General features: G+C 49.5%; 1 protein-coding gene across 1 annotated transcript in view; it reads left to right on the top strand.

The window, feature by feature from the left end:
• Positions 1 to 7,077: 7,077 nt before the first annotated feature.
• Positions 7,078 to 18,033, top strand: part of KCNN1 (potassium calcium-activated channel subfamily N member 1) — a 196,360-nt gene continuing 185,404 nt past the window's right edge. Inside the window, exon 1 of the mRNA XM_053300638.1 lies at positions 7,078 to 7,186. The gene's annotated coding sequence lies outside the window, so the exon portion shown is untranslated. The remainder of the gene's footprint in view (positions 7,187 to 18,033) is intronic.

Here is an 18,033-nt window from a genome sequence, read left to right as displayed (position 1 = left end):
AGGCCGGCACTGATATTGACCCAAAAGTCACTGCAGTGGGGGAGAGGGTGAGGTAGGGCTTGCGTGAATGGCTCCACCCCTCCCCCACCCCCCCCCAAATTTCTCTCTAGCCTGGCATCATTTCTGCGACTGCTCCCTGCACCCTTGGCCGTAGGCGTCCGCAGGGCTTTTTCAGGGAGAGGGGGATGCTGCCATCCTCTACCCACCTGGGAGTAAGTGACATTGAACTCAATTGGATTGGCTCAACCTGCGGGGGTATGATACCTGACCCCTCTGGCTCCCCCCACCGCAGATGCCCACACCCTTGGCTCACTTTGGGCTCTCTCTCCTAAAGAGAAAAGCCATTGGCGTCCAAATGGGCATGAAAGCAACCTCGGCTGTAGTGGGCTGATAGCAGCAGAGAGGCCGTGCATATGGCTGTAGAGCTGGGCTGCCCTTTCGCAAACCTGATGGTGCAGAGAAGTCCCAGAAGAAGCTGTGAGCTAGAAGACTGTGTGATTCTTAGGAACATAGGAAGCTGCCACATATTGAGTCAGACCATTGGTCTGTCTAGCTCAGTATTGTCTTCACAGACTGGCAGTGTCTTTTCCACGGTTTGCAGGCAGGAATCGCTCTCAGCCCTGTCTTGGAGATGCTGCCAGGGAGGGAACTTTGAACCTTCTGCTCTTCCCAGAGCGGCTCCATCCCCTGAGGGGAATATCTTCCAGTGCTCACACTTCTAGTCTCCCATTCATATGCAACCAGGGTGGACCCTGCTTAGCTAAGGGGACAATTCATGCTTGCTACCACAAGACGTGCTGTCCTCTCTGACGATCAGACGTGCCCTGCAGGATCAGGCCCATCTGGGCCCATCTCCTTCAACATCCAGTTTCCAACAATGCTAGGAAGCCTACAACCAGGCATCAAGGCCAGGGGTGTAGCAAGTTCGGAGTGGGCCCAGAGACAAGATTTTAACATGCCCTGCCCCTCACTGAATCTCAGCCCACGAAGTAAAGAAATCTTAAATGAGGCTCAATAGTGGTAAGCCACAACATATCATCCTAAATTATTTTTTTTAAGGTTTTGTAAATTGTGGATGATGCAAATCATTTAATGGTACTAGAGAAAGACGTGCTGTTCTGGTAGCTCCAGGTCTTAACACCCACATCAATTTTGGAGGATGAATACAACTTAAGGAAGCCCGGGTGAGTGTGAGGCTGGGGGAGTCAGTCATGTGACTTGCCTCTGCCCCCCCCCCAAGGCAATGGGCCCCCAGACAACTGTCTCCCCTCACCCTATTATAGTTACGCCCCTGATCAAGGCAACATCTCTCCTATGTTTGTTCTCCAGAATCTGATGTTTTGGGGAGAAGACTGCCTCTGGGGACGGAAGCTCCACTGAGCTCCCATGCAAAGAGCTGTTGCTAGGTCCTTCCTCCTCCATGGAGCTCTCTTGGTATGTGATTAGAGACAATGGAAGCTGTCTTCCCCTAAGCCAGACCATTGTCCATTTATCCCAGTATTGTCTTCACTGATTGGCAGTGACCCTTCAAGGTTTCAGGCAGGCAGGAGTCTCTACCAACTCTAACTAGTGATGGTGCCAGTGATTGAATCGGGGACCTTCGGCATGCAAGGCAGATGCTCTCCCATTGAGCTCTGGCCCTACACCTTAAAGGGAATATCTGACAGCCCTCGCATGCAGTTATCTAACCAAATACAATCCCAAGTGAACCCTGCTTAGCAAAGGGGACAATTCATGCTCGCGACTGCAAGTCCAGCTCTCCACCTCACTACTCACATTTGCTACTGATGCTTGGATATGGTGCCCAAATGCACAATAAATGTACATTTTTGCACATATTCATTTGCTGTGCATTAAAAAAAAAAATCCGGTATCCTCTCTCTGCTCCTTCTGTGCTCTTCTCCTGCTGTCTAAATCCAGACTGTGATTGTCTCAGGGCAGAGGTAGGTGTGTGTGTGTGTGTGTGTGTGTGTCTCTGTGTGTTGGGAATAATAGTTCCTGTACATGCACACTTGCAATTGTATGGAGTCAGTGTTTGAATTTAGAAAATGAGAGGGGTGACACACAGAGAGTGCCAAGCAAGCTGATGCCCCATTGAAATATAGGGCTGTGTGGTTACAATCACACATTCACTCTCGCTTAGTGCCCCATTTGCCTGGAATTCAATAGTTCCATTAGCCTGTTCCCTTAACTCAACCTCTTCTCCTTCGCTGCCCCTTATACCGGGAACCTTTTCCTAGAGTGTCAGGACCCACCCAGACTCTGATTCAGAAGAGACGGAGACCCTTTTGGAGAATGAGCATGCCCCAGCTGAGACCCAGCCAGAGCTTGTTGTCCCCCCCTTGAGGAACCCCAGGGGCCAGGGGCCATCTCCTAGTATAGAGCCATTTTAAAAAAAACCCTAAATTATTATAGTGTCTGAAATGTGCAAAATACACTGGTAACGGAATCAGAAACGATGTCCAAAAATCAGAGGCACTCTTCATCCTGGACTTCAGGGCTGAAGTCCAGGGTCTCCCCACACCCCCTGGGCCCCTCCAAATCTTCTTTAGTCTGTTCTGGGTGGTGTGGTCACTTCATCACGCGGCTGGCCCACACTGCACTGGGTGGCCGAGTATGATTGTGACTTGTGCTGGGTGCTTTAGAGACAGGGGTGGGGGGAATGGGGAAAGAAAGATGTGGGATGAGAATATGTTAAGTTGTGTGTTGAAATGTTTCTCCTAGTGCATACACTATTTGCATAGATGTGCCTGTTTTATATTCTTACATTCTTGTGAGTTCATTTGCTGTTTGTGCCCTCAAGAACACATGTGTTAAAAATACTGCATGTATCATGGTGTGTGTGTGTGTGTGTGTAGGCGGATGATGCTTAACTGGGGCGGGGGTGGAATCCAAAGGCCTTTAGGTCCAGGAGCCAAAATTACCTAGGTGCCGCACCACCTCCCCAAATTCTGATTCCATTATCGACATATTCTGCACATTTCTGACATTATAACAGTTAGGAGTTTTGTAAAAATATGGCTTTAGAGTAGGAAATGTTCTCTTACCAGTGGGTATATGCACAGTATCAACTTGAAAATTTGCTTATGGCTACAGTCATTGAAAAAGTGGTAACATGTCTGATTCCGTTACCCTTGGAATTGCCCATATGGAAATCCCTTGGAAAACAACAACTCCACCACAAAAGGCTCCTTGTCCTTCCCTCTATGTTCTCTAAAGGAAGGTCCCTTCTGCATTGGTATGATTTCAGCAATCGAGCCTGGGGAGAAAAAGAAAGAAGCTGATCCCAGGCCCCTGCAAATCTCGATTTTAGCAAAAGGCCTGATTCTATTACACTCGGAATTGTGTTCATATGTCTGTCGAGTCCAGAACATTGCATCCCTGATGAGCAGAGCGGATGTTTCTTATTTCAACACCCCACCAGCCTTGTCGCCTTCCATGAAACCACTGGCAAAATATTGTTCTGACCTTTGGGCTTGTGGCATTGCAAACCATTCCATGGAGCTCAGCCAAGTCTGCAAACCGCCAAACAGTTCAGGTTCCTTCTGCAGTTTCCAAAGGCATCTTTGGACTTGGGGGCAGAGAGGGGTGTCCCAAACGAGTCCCTCACCAGACCTTGAAACCTGTGCTCTTTCAAATGCCTTTCAAGGCAGCTGCAATGCGATCTGATTGCATTGCATTGCAAGGGATCACAGGGCACATTAAGAGAAAATGCTTAGCAAAGAGAGGCACAGAAGCGTGTGTGGATTTTGAAGGGCTGGCCGTGTTGAGCAGGGTGTAGAGTTCTGTGCTTATTGTTTAGTGCAGAATCCACTGTCGGGGTGTGGGAGCAGGTAAAATGTAATCTAGAACAGCTAATTCAGAAGCAGCAGGAAAGCAACATCTTTATTGGGGCCCACTGAAATATTGACAAGCAGTGTGCAAGCTTTTGGGTTTACAAGAACTCTTCTTCAGGTGCTGATTGTCAAGCAAAGCAAAACACCCAAAGAGGAGAGAAAGAGATAGCCACAGTACATTGCTAGAGCACCTGGTTGCAAGTAGAAGGGCCCCAGATTCAGTCCCGGCAGTATCTCCAGGTAGGGCTGAGAAGGACACCTACCTGAAACCCTGGAGAGCTGCTGCCAGTCAATGAAGACAGTGAGATAGATGGACCAAGGGTCTGACTCAGTAGAGGGCAGCTGTCTGTGTTCACGATTTCTTAGCATGATGAAAAAACTAACAGAAGCCAGTCAGCAATAATCTCTGGGCTGCAACACATTTCCTCCACTCCCTTTCAAGACTATTACAGATTGCAGCCTGGGGCTTTTCCATCGAGAGCTGAAACATAATATTTCTTAATACTGGATTCTGCTGAGGTGCGAGAGACAAACTGTGTGAGTGAGAGAGGGAGGGAGGGAGGGAGAATGAGAAAATATCTAAAAGCAACTGCATTATAATACATTTAGTAGGATCCACTAAAATGTCTCGTAGTAATATGGAAGCTTTGAAGTTTCCCAGAACTCTTCAACAGGCTAGATTGTTTTTTTTAAAGGAAGAAACAGTAGGGGGAAGATACTGGTGGTAATAGGCCTGCCTAACATCTCCTGTGCCACGTAATGGCACAGCAAGGAAATGACTTGATTAGCAAGCCAGAGGTTGCCAGTTCGAATCTCCGCTGGTATGTTTCCCAGACTATGGGAAACACCTATATCGGGCAGCAGTGATATAGGAAGATGCTGAAAGGCATAATCTCATACTGCGTGGGAGGAGGCAATGGGAAACCCCTCCTGTATTCTACCAAAGACAACCACAGGGCTCTGTGGTCGCTAGGAATCGATACCGACTTGATAGCACACTTTACTTTATCATCTCACCTACTCTGTCTAGGAATACTTGAATAGGGCTCTTCCATCATGTACAGTAACCTCCCCACCTCACACACACTGTTTTGGTTTAACATCTGGCCTGAAGAAGAGTTCTGTTGAACCCTAAAGCCTGCTCACTACTAGCATTAATCATATTACAGTACATTTGCTGTGAGGATTTCCCTCCTCTAGCGGAACATGATGGGTACCAACATTAACGGAGAAGGGTAATCTGTTTAAATAGATGGGAAAGAAACATCCAAAGCTGTTGGTATATTATGATGGTCACTGACTGGCAGCATCTCTCTAAAGGATTTAGACCAGGAGAAGATTTTCCTAGCCTTTAAATGGAGATGCTGAGAGTTGAATTTGGACTTTCTGCAAGTAAAGCAGGAGCTCTTTCACTGAGCAATGAGCAGAACCCTTATATAGGAAGCTGCCTCCTGCTGAGTTAGGTCATTGGCCCATCTGCCTGCTCTGACTGGCAGCATTTCACCAAGGTCTCAAACCCAGCCCAAACACCTGAGATCATTTTTAACTTGAGATTGCACTTGGAACTTTTAAAATGTAAAGCTCTACCACAGAACTATGGGGCCTCCCTTAAAAGGTCATTTCCCCAAACCTCTCAAAGAGCTCTGGACACAAGAAGCTGCCTTCTACTGAGCCAGACCACTGGTCTAACTAGCTTACTGATGACTACTCTGACTGGCAGCAGCTCCCCGGTGTTCCAGGCAGGAGTCTCTCTCAGCCCTACTTGGATGTACTGCTAGGGAGTGAACCTGGAATTTTCTGAATGCAAAGCAGATGCTCTGCCACTGAGCTTTCCCCCCAGCTTTGCTACCTGTGATCCCTTTTAAGAAGGGATGTTGGGCGTGTAATCTGGAGCATGGTGCAATTTGTCATGTGTATAAATAGTGTGAACACCCGAAACTATCTTATACAGAGTCAGGTCATTGGTCCAATTATTTTAGCATTGTCTGCTCTGACGGGTACCAGCTCTTCAAGGTCTCAGGTGAAGAGAAGCCTTTCGCAGCACTGCTTCTATCTGAGATTTTGTTTAGTTGAGTTTCTGGGATTTGCATCTGGAATCTTCTGCATGCCAAGCAGGCGCTCTTCCACTGAACTCTGGCTCTATGATCTGCGTTGATTTCCTCCCCAGGCTTCCCCGGGGGTGTTGTGATACCGCGAGTACATGAGCCAGCTGGGGCAGTTGGTACCATCTTGGGGGATGAAGGCTCCTGGTCTTAATATGCCACTTTGAGTGCTACTTCCCTGGTCTGGCCGAGGTGCATTTGGAACATAAGAACTGCCCTGCTGGGTCAGGCCCAAGAATGCCCACCCAGTCCAGCCTCCTGTCTCACACAGTGGCCCACCAGATGCCTCCGAGGAGCCCACAGGCAAGAGCTGGGGCCAGGCCCTCCCTCCTGCGGCTGCTCCCCTGCTGCAACTGGTACTTAGTGACACCTTGCCCCTGAGGCTGGAGGTGGCCCACAGCCACCAGACTAGTAGCCCTCGATAGACCTGCCCTCCATGAATCTATCCAGGCCCCCGTTTAAGCCCTCCAAGCTGGGGGCCATCACCACATCCCAAGGCGGAGAATTCCAACAATTAATTATGCACTGTGCCAAAAATTACGTCGTCCTTATTGGTCATAAATGCCTCAGCAACCATTTTCATGGGATGACCCCTGATTCTGATGTTTTGAGAGAGGGAGGAAAAACTCTCCCTGTGTCCTCTCTCTCTCCACACCATGCAGAATTGTATAGACCTCTGACCACGTCTCCCCTTAGCTGCCTTCCCCCCCCCCCGAAACTAAAAAGCCCTGCCCTTCTTTTCAGAAAAGCCCACCGGGTTCTCCTTTTCCTGCTGGAAGGGGCACAGGAGAGGAAAGGCACATTTCCATGCCCTTTTCTTGAGCACTATAGCCCCCCTCCCTCCTTCCAGAGGTGGCTCCCTTTTCATCATCGGGGGATACCCTTGTGCCAGGGAACTGCGCCGCCTTCAATTAAGATCAAGCAAGAAAGGGAGACACACACACACAGGCACACAGGCACACGCGCGCGCGCACACACACACACACACACACACACACACACACAGGCTGACGCTTTTGTCCTTTGCTTACAGGAAAAGGCACAGGGAAAAGCGGCTGGGCGGTGGTGGCAGACATACCCAGTGGAGCTGCATTGTCTGGGTATTTATAGACGAGCTCTTTTGACCGGGGAGGAGAAGTGGGGGCTGCCCAGGGCTCCCAGAGGGCGAAAACAGCAGGTGCGTGTCCCTGGCTCCTTTATCCTGAAGGGACTCACAAGTGATGGAGCAGCCCGGAGTTCTTGCCACAGGTACGTACGTTGCCTGTCTCTGCACCACCCTGACCTGTGGCCCCTGGTGCCTCTGGGTTGGGGGTGGGAATGGACTCGGGGTGTGTGTGTGTGGGGGGGGGTGCCTCGACTTCCTCCAAAGTCCTGAAGTTCTGGCTGCAGGGCGCCCTGTGAATGGAGCGCCCAGCAGCGGCACCCCACCTGCCTCCGGTTCTGTGCCAGGTGCATGCATGCGCTACCTTTCGACGTTCAGGGGACGTGGTGGTGCCAAGTGGCGTCAATTTTCTTTTGGAGCAGAGAGGGGGATGAAGGCTTGCTCGATTCTTTGGGGGCTGTTTTGAATTCTGCAGAGATGGAGGGGAGGGAGCAAAAAGCCAATGGGAAGTGAGGGAAGGCTTGGGGTGTGAAAAATTGACTGAAGGGGGAGTGGGAGAAAGACCAGAAGTAGACTGGACAGCACTTCCAGTGGTTAGTGCCTCCAGCCTCTCCTTAGGAGGGCCACGGGTGTGGGGGAGTGTTGAAGGCACTAAGCACTGGAAGTGCTGTCCAGTCTAATTCTGATCCTTGAGCATCTGTCAGAGGCTGCCTCTTCTGATAGGCACGTTCCCTGTAGCTTCCTCAAGTCTCCCAGGCACTAACTACTGGCAGTGCTGTCCACTTTACCTTTGTTCCTTGAGCTTCTGCCATAGTCTGTCTCTTCTGATGGGCATGTTTCTTTCCTCTGCTTCCCCGTGCTCAAGTCCCTCCCTTACTGTCTTTGGAGGTTTCCTAATCACTTGCGCCAGGGCTGGCCAGAGCATCCATCACAGTCCATTGCTGGACCACCGGACAGTTTCCAGTGGATTGCTTGGCACTTGCTGCTTGCTTGGATCTTTGCACACTATGCATGACTCCGTGTGATCCAGCAAGGGCTACTCTTGTGTTCTTGGGTGGGTCAATCAGCACCTGTTAGACAGGAGAGGTAAACAGAACCTCCATGTACAGAGGAAGTCTATCTCAGAGTACCATATGCAGGACACGCAGCTGGAGAAGGCTATCAATTCCATGCCCTGCATGCATGCTTTCCAGGGGTATCTGTCTGCCCACGGTTGGAAACAAGATGCTAGGCTTTTTCATGTGCACTCCTGATCAATGGTTGTGTGTTTGCAAAGATCAAGGGAGGATGAAGGCAGAGTGTTTGTGTGGGAGCCCAAAGCTGGGTGGGCTGGGTGTGGCCAACCCACATTCTGACCGCAGGATTTTACTTGAGGGTGGACAAAAAGCTGTCCTACTCATCTCCTGGCTTGCACACCATCACTTTCCCCTTCTTCTACCTTGATTTTTGCATACACATGACTGCCGATCGATTGGTAGTATGCACAGCTTTCCTACCCTGTGTTTAGGATCGTGTGAACAAGCTCACTGGGTTAAATGGACCCATGTTGGTCCAGTCCAACAGGGCCTTGGTTATGCTCCTAAAAGGATAAATTCATGGGGGAGAGTTTTACAAGCAGTAGTGATTCACCATGTCAGCTCAAGATCGATCCTCCATATACCGTGGCCGTCTACCAGATGCAAGGGGCATAGAATGGCCTGTTTCCTCCACGCTCTGCTTCTGAGCTTCTCCTTGAGGCCCCGGGCAGGCTGCGTCGGCCCTATCCAGAATGGCGATTTTCCTGGTCTGGAGCAGGAGGGCAGCCTCAGATAAATGTCATGCAGATAAATGTGTAATCGCTGCCCTCCTAGGAAACCTTGAGACTGTTCTCTGTCTCTGGGAGTGTAGGGGTGCCCACAAACGACTTGCAAATGACAGCATGTATGATTCTTAAGCTGAAAACCAGTGCCGAGGAGGGTGCTTCATAAGATCACAGATACCTTGGGGAGAGGGTGACATACGACATCACAGGTCTCTTGGGGAGAAAGCATTTCCTTTTTGAAATCAGAAGGTATATTAGGGAGAGGATGCTTTGAGGCATTTCTGGCGTCCTAGAGAGGGGAGAGATTATGCTTTACAACACCTCAGGCACCTGGGGAGAGAGTGCTTTGTGAATTTCCAGGAATCCCAAGGGGAGGGCACTTCAAGGTGGCACGGGCACTAGCCAACCAGCACTTTCTGCAGTGCTTTATGCCTCTAATAAATGGATCTTGTTCCCCCAGATCCGACTGGATCTTCAAGGGAGGCTTATACATGAGATGACAACGTGGTGAGGGTCCCTCTCCAAAGCTCAGTGACTGCAGGAGCACATTGGTGGAAGGAGCATGATGGGCTTTAGCAACCTAGGAAGCGGCCTGATACCAAGCCAGACCATTGGCCTGGCTAGCTCAGTATGGTCTGTACCAGGCCTGTACAACTTTGGCCCTCCAGATGTTTTGGGACTACAACTCCCACAATCCCCAGCCACCATGGCCAATAGTCAGGGACGATGGGAATTGTAGTCCAACATCTGCAGGAGGGCCAAGGTTGTGCAGCCCTGGACTTCACCCATGCTCTTCCTTGTAAGGCCTGGGAGTCAGTGGAGGCCCCCGTTAGCCCCAAGTACGGCTTCCCAACGAATCGTTTATTGAGGCTGTGCGAAGCTTCAGCCAAAGCTGAAGACCCTGCACAGTCCCCCCTGGCACCAAAAAGGTGAGCGTACCCGCTGTGCTGTGCTGCGCTTTGCCCAGCACCAATGGGCTCTTTTAAGGGAAAGGGAGCCCTCTTGAACCTCAGTCCGCACCATCTTGGAAGGCATGCCCAGAGTGCGGGGAAGGGTAGCCCTTCCCAGGTGTGCTTTCCTCCTGGATCTCTTACTCTTAAGGGAGGTCTCCGTCTCTCTTAAAGGGCCCTCCCAGCACTGAGAAAAGCACAGTCCTGTGTGGAGCTCAGCACAGCAGGGAAATGACTCTCGCATGGAAGGCTTTTCGCCAAAGTGGCCCCCACTTGGGAAACTGTGAAGATCATTAGTCTACCCCGACTGGCAGCTGCTTCCTAAGGTCTCTCCTCAGCAGGTGCCTCTCCCGGCTCTTCCTGGAGGTGCCAGGGTGCAAACCTGCAGGGAGTCAGGGAGGGGACCTGCAAGCAGAGACTCTTCCACTGAGCTACGACCCCATCTCCGCAAGGGAAGATCTGGCAGTGCTCAGATGTCGTCTCCCATCCAAATGCAAGCCCAAACTTGCAGACTCAGCTTAGCAAGCATGACTGTTCCCCTTTGCTAAGCAGGGCCTGCCCTGGTTTGCATTTGAATGGGAGGCACATGAGCACTGGAAGGTATTCCCCACAGGGGATGGGGCTGCTCTGGGAAGAGCATCTAGGTTCCAAGTTCCCTCCCTGGCAGCATCTCCAAGATAGGGCTGAGAGAGACTCCTGCTTGCAACCTTGGAGAAGCCGCTGCCAGTGTGCGTTGACAATGCTGAGCTAGATAGACCAAGGGTCTGACTCGGTATATGGCAGCTTCCTGGGACCATTCATGCTTGCTTCCACCAGACCAACTCTCCTCCCAGAGAGTAGCTGTGGAAGATGGATGGTCAGCCACCTCAGTACTGGAATCACCAGGCTAATCCCAGGGAGGGTTCCTGTGTCTTTAAGAATTTTGCAGAAGGTGGAATTTTGGCAAGTCCTCCTTCTCCCTCTCCTGGAAGACAAGGAGAGAGGAAACAGTACCTGCCAATATCTCTCTGTCCACTGAAACCAGCAGCTCTACAGGCTGGGCTTGCAGATATGGGGCGTTTTGCAGTAGAAAGGAGGGAAATCCGAGATATTTGCATTAGACTCACACCCCGTCCACACTTCATTGCACCCAGAATTGCCCACGCAGCTCTGTGCCTCCGCTGCAGAGAGGGACATGAAAGATTACACCCCGGGGAGGATGTGGTATTTAAGAGGAAAGACATTTGATAGTGGACTTGGAGAAATGACTGGCTTTTGGAAAAAAACTTGGAATCCGAGTCTTGTCAATAGCATGTGAGCCAAAAAGCAATGCCAGCAGAAACAGCAGTTCTCAATGCTGGGTTCTCAGATGTCTGCCCAAAACATTTGGATCGGAATGGGCTTGCTTCTGGGTCTCATCCAGGGCTTGCCAGTGTTGCTGATCCTGGCCCAGCTGGGCCCAGGTCAGTGGTCAAGTTAATGAGATTTAACCCTCCAAGCTAGCCTTAATGTCCTTAGTGGGGCTGGTGGGCTGTGCTTCCTTCACGGGCTGGAAATAACACTCTGTGCATGCCCAGAGACCTTCTGTTCTCTAGCCAGATTTTGAAAAAATAGTTCCAGCTTTTTCAGGAGGAAACCAGGGAATTAAAAACAGGGCTGCAGGCATCTCTTCTAGTTTGTAGATCTATTTAAGCATCCTGGGTTTAAACAACAACAATCACTGTATTCAAAAGGTATGCTTGGAGAGGGCTGGACATATTTTGGGCCCTGTGTTTGTGTTTCCAAAGAGACCATGCCTAAAAGGACAATCATGCACCTCTCCCCGGTGTCTTCTCTAGAGTGGTTTATTAATAGCGTATCCCCTTGTCTTGGAACCGGATGACTGGCAGATGGTCAGAGCAACAGACCTCAGAGGACTCTTGCTCTTCTTAGGAGCTGACTGACTAGAAAGGGAAATCCCACCGGGTGTGGCTGGGTGGGAGAGGTACAATCCCTTTGCAATGATGGCAGATATATAGGAAGATAGGAAGCTGCCATTTACTGAGTCAGCCCCTTGGTCCATCCCGTTCAGTATTGTCTACTCTGACTGGCAGCAGCTCTCCGGGGTTTCAGGCAGCAGTCTCTCCCAACTCTACCTGGAGATGCTGCCAGGGACTGAACCTGGAACCTTCTGCATGCAAAGCAGATGCTCTGCCACTGAGTTATGGCCCCGTTACATAGGAGCATAAGAAGCTGCCATATACTGAGTCACACCACTGGTCTATCTAGCTCAGGATTGTCCACACTGGCTGGCAGTGGCTCTCCAGGGTTTCAGGCAGGAGTTTCTCCCAGCTCTACCTGGAGATGCTGCCAGAGATGGAACCTGGGACCTTCTGCATGGAAGCAGGCCGATGCCTTTCCACTGAGCTACATCCCCATCCCCTAAGGGGAATATCTCCCATGTAGCTACTCATCCAAATACAAACCATAATGGGCCCTGCTTAGCAAAGGCGACAATTGATGCTCCCTGCCACAAGACCAGCCCTCCTCTCCACCATTCCCAAAGGCATCTGAAGGCTTTCTTAGTTGGGCCATGCATGCTCCAGCTGTGCTTACGTGCAGGAGACTTAGGAAGCTGCCTTCTACTGAGCCGGTCCATAGGTCCATCTAGCTCAGTCTGGTCTTCACAGTCTGTCAGCGGCTTCTCCAAGGCTGCAGGCAGGAATCTCTCTCAGCCCTATCTTGGAGATGCTTCCAGGGAGGGAACTTGGAACCCGAGATGCTCTTCCCAGAGCAGCTCCCTCCCCTAAGGAGAATTTCTTCCAGTGCTCACACATGTGAGAGCTGCTCTCGTGGGAGGAGAGCTGGTCTTGTGGGAGCAAGCATGACTTGTCCCCTTAGCTAAGCAGGGTCTGCCCTGGTTGCATCTGAATGGAAGACTTGAAGTATGAGCACTGTAAGATCTTCCCCTTAGGGGATGGAGCCACTCTGGGAAGAGCAGAAAGTTCCAAGTTCCCTCCCTGGCAGCATCTCCAAGATAGGACTGAGAGAGATTCCTGCCTGCAAAGCCGCTGCCAGTCTGTGAAGACAATACTGCGCTAGATAGACCAATGGTCTGACTCAGTGTATGGCAGCTTCCTATGTAGTCTCCCCTTCAAATGCAAACCAGGGCAGACCCTGCTTAGCTAAGGGGACAATTCATGCTTGCTACCACAAGACCAGTCTTGATGTTCTGCTTCCTAGGAGATCCCTGTTTTTCTGCTGTTTTGAGATGCCTCCTTTATGTTTTGTTGGTGTCAGCAGCCATACTTCAGGGTTGAGCTCTTTCTCAACCCAGGTCCCCAGCAGTGAAGCCCCTGAATGGGGAGCCATGCATCCTGTCTGTAGCACATCTGTGTGCAGGGGTGTAGCAAGATTGGAGTGGGCCCAGAGACAAGATTTTAAAATGGGACCCCCCCCCTCACTGAAGCTCAGCTCATGAAATAAAGAAACCTTAAATGAGGCTGAATAGTGGTAACAAAAAGCACATCTATCTCTCTATCTCTCTCTATCTATCTATCTATCTATCTATCTATCTATCTATCTATCTATCTATCTATCTATCTCCCCTATGTGCCACAATAGTACATCATCCTAATTTTTTTTTTTAAGGTTTTGTAAATTGTGGACGATGCAAGTCATTTAATGGTACTAAAGAAAGACATGCTGATCTGGTAGCTCCAGGTCTTAACACTCATATCAGTTTCAGAGGATGAATACAACTGAAGGAAGCCCGGGCGGGTGCATGGCTGGGGGAGTTAGTCCTGTGACTTGTCTCCCCTTGCCCTATTATAGTTACGCCCCTGTCTGTGTGTGGCAACGCATGCACATCAATGCAAAGTCACCACGCACCGTCTGCCATTTCACACCCCATCGGAAGGTTATGTTGGATTCTTGATTACAGAGAACATTAGGGCTCTTCACACAACCCATTAATAGGGTAAGAAAGGTACCCCCCCCAGCTTCAGGTACTGTGCAGGTTCCTGGTTTTCAGTCATGTGCTAGCAAAAACCTAGGTAGGAGGTGTGGGGGGGAGTGATGATCCATGAGAAAGGAGCTGGGTAGATCAGCACCATCCTATGCAGCACTTCTGTGCAACACTTTAACGAGGCAGGAGGAAAAGCTGCCTTACCCAGCTCCTGTCTCACAGGTGATCATTCCCTGCTCCTTTAAAAGGGCTTAGACAAATTCACGGAGGACAGGTTTATTATACTATCCATGTCCATAGGCCACCTCCAGCCTCAGAGGCAAGATGCCTCTAAATCCCAGTTGCTGGGGAGCAATGGCAAGAGAGAGGGCATTCTCTCACCTTTTGCCTGTGGGCTTCCTAGAGGCATCTGGTGGGCCACTGTGGGAAGCAGAGTGCTGGACTAGACAGCTGGCCTTGGGCCTGATCTAGCTGGGCTGTTCTGATGTCCTTATGCTCTTATTCAGACAGCAATTAAGTGGGACCCTTCTCTGATTTGAACCTCCATTTCTCACAGTGCATAATTAATCTACGGAATTCTCTGCTATGGGATGTGGTGGTGGCTACCAGCTTGGATGGCTCTGAAAGGGGCTTGGACAAAATTCATGGATGACAGGGCTATCAATGGCCACGAGAAAATCAATGGCTATTTCAGGGTTGTGAAGGGGCTAATGCGTGCACCTTCCCCCTTGAATCGGTACTTGGAACCAACAATTACTTGCTGTGACGTTTTTAATGTGTTTTTTGTGGACAAAATCTCTCGTATTCAGGCCGACTTAGATTCAAACGCCACAATTGTTACAGAGTCTGATGCCGAGGTGTCCAGCAGTTCCTCTTATGTGATGCTCCTGGATCAATTCCAGTTTGTGACTCCTGTGGATGTGGACATGTTGCTCGGAATGGTGTGGTCTACCACCTGCCCTCTTGATCCTTGCCCCACACATGTCTTATGCTATCTGGCAGGGAGGCTGTTGTAGAGGGCCTGGTAGAGATAATAAATGCTTCTCTGAGGGAGGGCAGGATGCCTCCTTGTCTTAAGGAGGCAATCATTAGACCACTTCTGAAGAAGCCTGCCTTGGATCCCTTGGGGTTAAGCAACTATAGGCCTGTCTCCAACCTTCTATGGCTGGGCAAGGTGATTGAGAAGGTGGTGGCCTCCCAGCTTCAGGCGGTCTTGGAGGAAACTGATTATCTAGACCTATTTCAAACTGGCTTTCAGGCAGGCTATGGGGTGGAGACTGCCTTGGTCAGCCTGTTGGATGATCTCCAACTGGGAATTGACAGATGGAGAGTGACTCTGTTGGTCCTTTTAGATCTCTTGGGAGCTTCGATACTATAGACCATAGTATCCTTCTGGAATGTCTGAGGGGATTGGGGGTGGGAGGCACTGCTTTTCAGTGGTTCTGCTCCTGCTTCACAGGCAGATTCCAGATGGTGTCCCTCGCGGACTGTTGTTCTTCAAAAACTGAACTTCGGTATGGTATCCCTCAGGGCTCCATATTGTCTCCGATGTTGTTTAACATCTACATGAAACCTCTGGGAGACATCATCAGGGGATTTGGTGCAGGGTGTTATCAATATGCTGATGACACCCAAATCTTTTTCTCCATGTCAGCATCATCAGGAGAAGACATAACTTCCCTTAATGCCTGCCTGGAGGCAGTAATGGGCAGGATGAGGGATAACTGAAGCTGAATCCAGGTACTTATTGTGCAGGGTCGGAATTCGGGAGATGATTTTGATCTGCCAGTTCTGGATGGGGTCTCGCTCCCCCAGAAGGAACAGGTATGCAGTCTGGGGGTGCTTCTGGACACAAACCTCTACCTGGTGTCCTGAGGCAGTGGCCAGAGGTGCTTTTTATCAGCTTTGGCTGATACGCCAGATGCATCTGTTTCTTGAGATGAACGACCTCACAACAGTGGTACATATGCTGATAACTAGGCTGGGTTACTGCAATGCGCTCTATGTGTGGCTGCCTTTGTACGTAGTCTGGAAACTGCAGTTGGTCCAGAATGCGACAGCCAGGTTGGTCTCTGGGTCATCTAGGAGAGACCATATCACTCCTGTGTTGAAGGAACTACACTGGCTGCTGATTTGTTTCCAGGCAAAATACAAGGTGCTGGTTGTTACCTATAAAGCCCTAAACAGCTTAGGCCCTGGGTATTTAAGAGAATGTCTTCTTCTCCATGAATCCCACCACCTGTTAAGATTATCTGGAGAGGTTGATCTGCAGTTGCCGCCAACTTGTTAGTTGGCTACTCGGGAACGAGCCTTCTCCGTTGCTGCCCCTGGACTTTGGAATGCGCTCCCTCTTGAAATAAGAGCCTCCCCATCTCTTTTTAAAAGGCACTGAAGACATATTTGTTAACACACGCTTTTAATTATATTTATATTTTTAAATAATTTTAATACTGGGTTTTTAATGATTTTAATGTTAATGATTTTAATGTTTAAATGATTTTAATTGTTTAATTGATTTACTGTTTTAAATGATTTTAATTGTAAACTGCCCAGAGATGCAAGTTTTGGGCGGCATAAAAATGTTAAACAAACAAACAAATATTTATTTATCAAATTTATACCCCGCCCAAACTTACGTCTCTAAATAAATACTTGCATCTCTAAACTTACGTCTCTAAATACATACATACATACATACATACATACATACATACATACATACATACTATAGGCCACCTCTAGCCTCAGAGGCAAGTTGCCTCTCAATACCAGTTGCAGGGGAGCAACAGCAAGAGAGAGGCATGCCCCTTTCAGCTCTTGCCTGTGGGCTTCTCAGAGGCATCTGGTGGGCCACTGTGTGAACAGGAAGGATGCTGGACTGCGTGGGCTGGGTCTTGGGCCTGATCCAGCAGGGCTGTTCTTTTGTTCTCCTACCTAGGTTTTCGCTAGCACATAATAAAAAACCAGGGGTATGCACAGCTCCAGAAGCTGGGTGGGACACTTGCCCTATCCCATTAATGGTCATGTCAACAGCCCTTTTTGTCTTTTTCTTATACGGCCCCTGGGTTCAGGACAGGCTATGGGATTTCTTGTTAGAGTAATGCCCTGCTTTGCATGCAGAAGGTTCCAGCTTCAATCCCTCACACCTCCAGGAATTGTCCCATTTGCTAAGCAGGGTCTGTCCTGGCTTGCATTTGAATAGGGGACTACATGTGACCACAGTAAGATATTCCCCTTAGGGGATGGGCATCTGCCTGCTTGCATCTGCCTGCTTGCATGCAGAAGGTTCCAAGTTCCCTCCCTGGCAGCATCTCCAAGAGAGGGCTGAGAGAGACCCCTGCCTGCAACACTGGAGAAGCTGCTGCCTGGAGAGCTACTGCCAGTCAGAGTAGACAATTTTGAACTTGATGGATCAAGGGCCTGACTCAGTAGACAGCAGCTTTAGATGTTTCGTGTGTGTGTGTGTGAGAGAGAGAGAGAGAGAGAGAGAGAGAGAAATTTATTTGGTGAACCCTTTTCAGACAGCAGAGTTTCGTAAATCCCATGCTGCCTGTCAGGTTTCTTTCAAATGTTATGGGCATTTCAAAAGCACTTGGCCATGAATCGATTCTTCATTTCATTTTATACTTTAGTTTATCCTGCATTTCTGCAAATGCAACCCCAGTGGCGTGATGCCAGCAAACAACTGAGTGAATGGTACCCTGGACTGGTATTTGAAGGCAGACTGCCTCTAGATATGGAGGATCCATTCTAGCCTGTTATGATTGATAGGTGCCATGAACCACATTTTTTAAAAAACATAATAAGAACTGTCTATGCTGGGTCAGGTTAAGGTGGATCCATTCAGTAGACATCCTATTTCCAAGACTTAGGAACACAGGAAGCTGCCTTATACCAAGTCATTTTCCTATTGTTCTATCTTAGTTCAGTATTGTCTACACTGACTGGCAGTGAGTCTCCAAGGTTTCAGGCAGGAGTCTGGAGATGCTGCCAGGTACTGAACCGGAGATCTACTGCATGCAAATCAGATACTCTACCATTGAGCTATGGCCCCATCCCCTAAACGGAGTATCTTACAGTGCTCTCATGTAGTCACTCATCCTAATGCAAACCAAGGCACACCCTGCTTAGCAAAGGCACAATTCATGCTCACTACCACAAGACCAGCTCTCCTCACTATGAAACTCAGCCCCCCAATATGAAACCTAGCAGTGAGACATGAAGTGAACAGTGACCTGCTATTCAGGGTAGACTGCCACTTAACCTGGAGGCTCCATATGACCATCGTGGCAAATAGCCATTGATACTTAACTCCTT

Source organism: Hemicordylus capensis, chromosome 2 (assembly GCF_027244095.1).
Source record: "Hemicordylus capensis ecotype Gifberg chromosome 2, rHemCap1.1.pri, whole genome shotgun sequence".
NCBI lineage: Eukaryota > Metazoa > Chordata > Lepidosauria > Squamata > Cordylidae > Hemicordylus > Hemicordylus capensis.
This window is presented reverse-complemented; position numbering and strand designations above follow the sequence as displayed.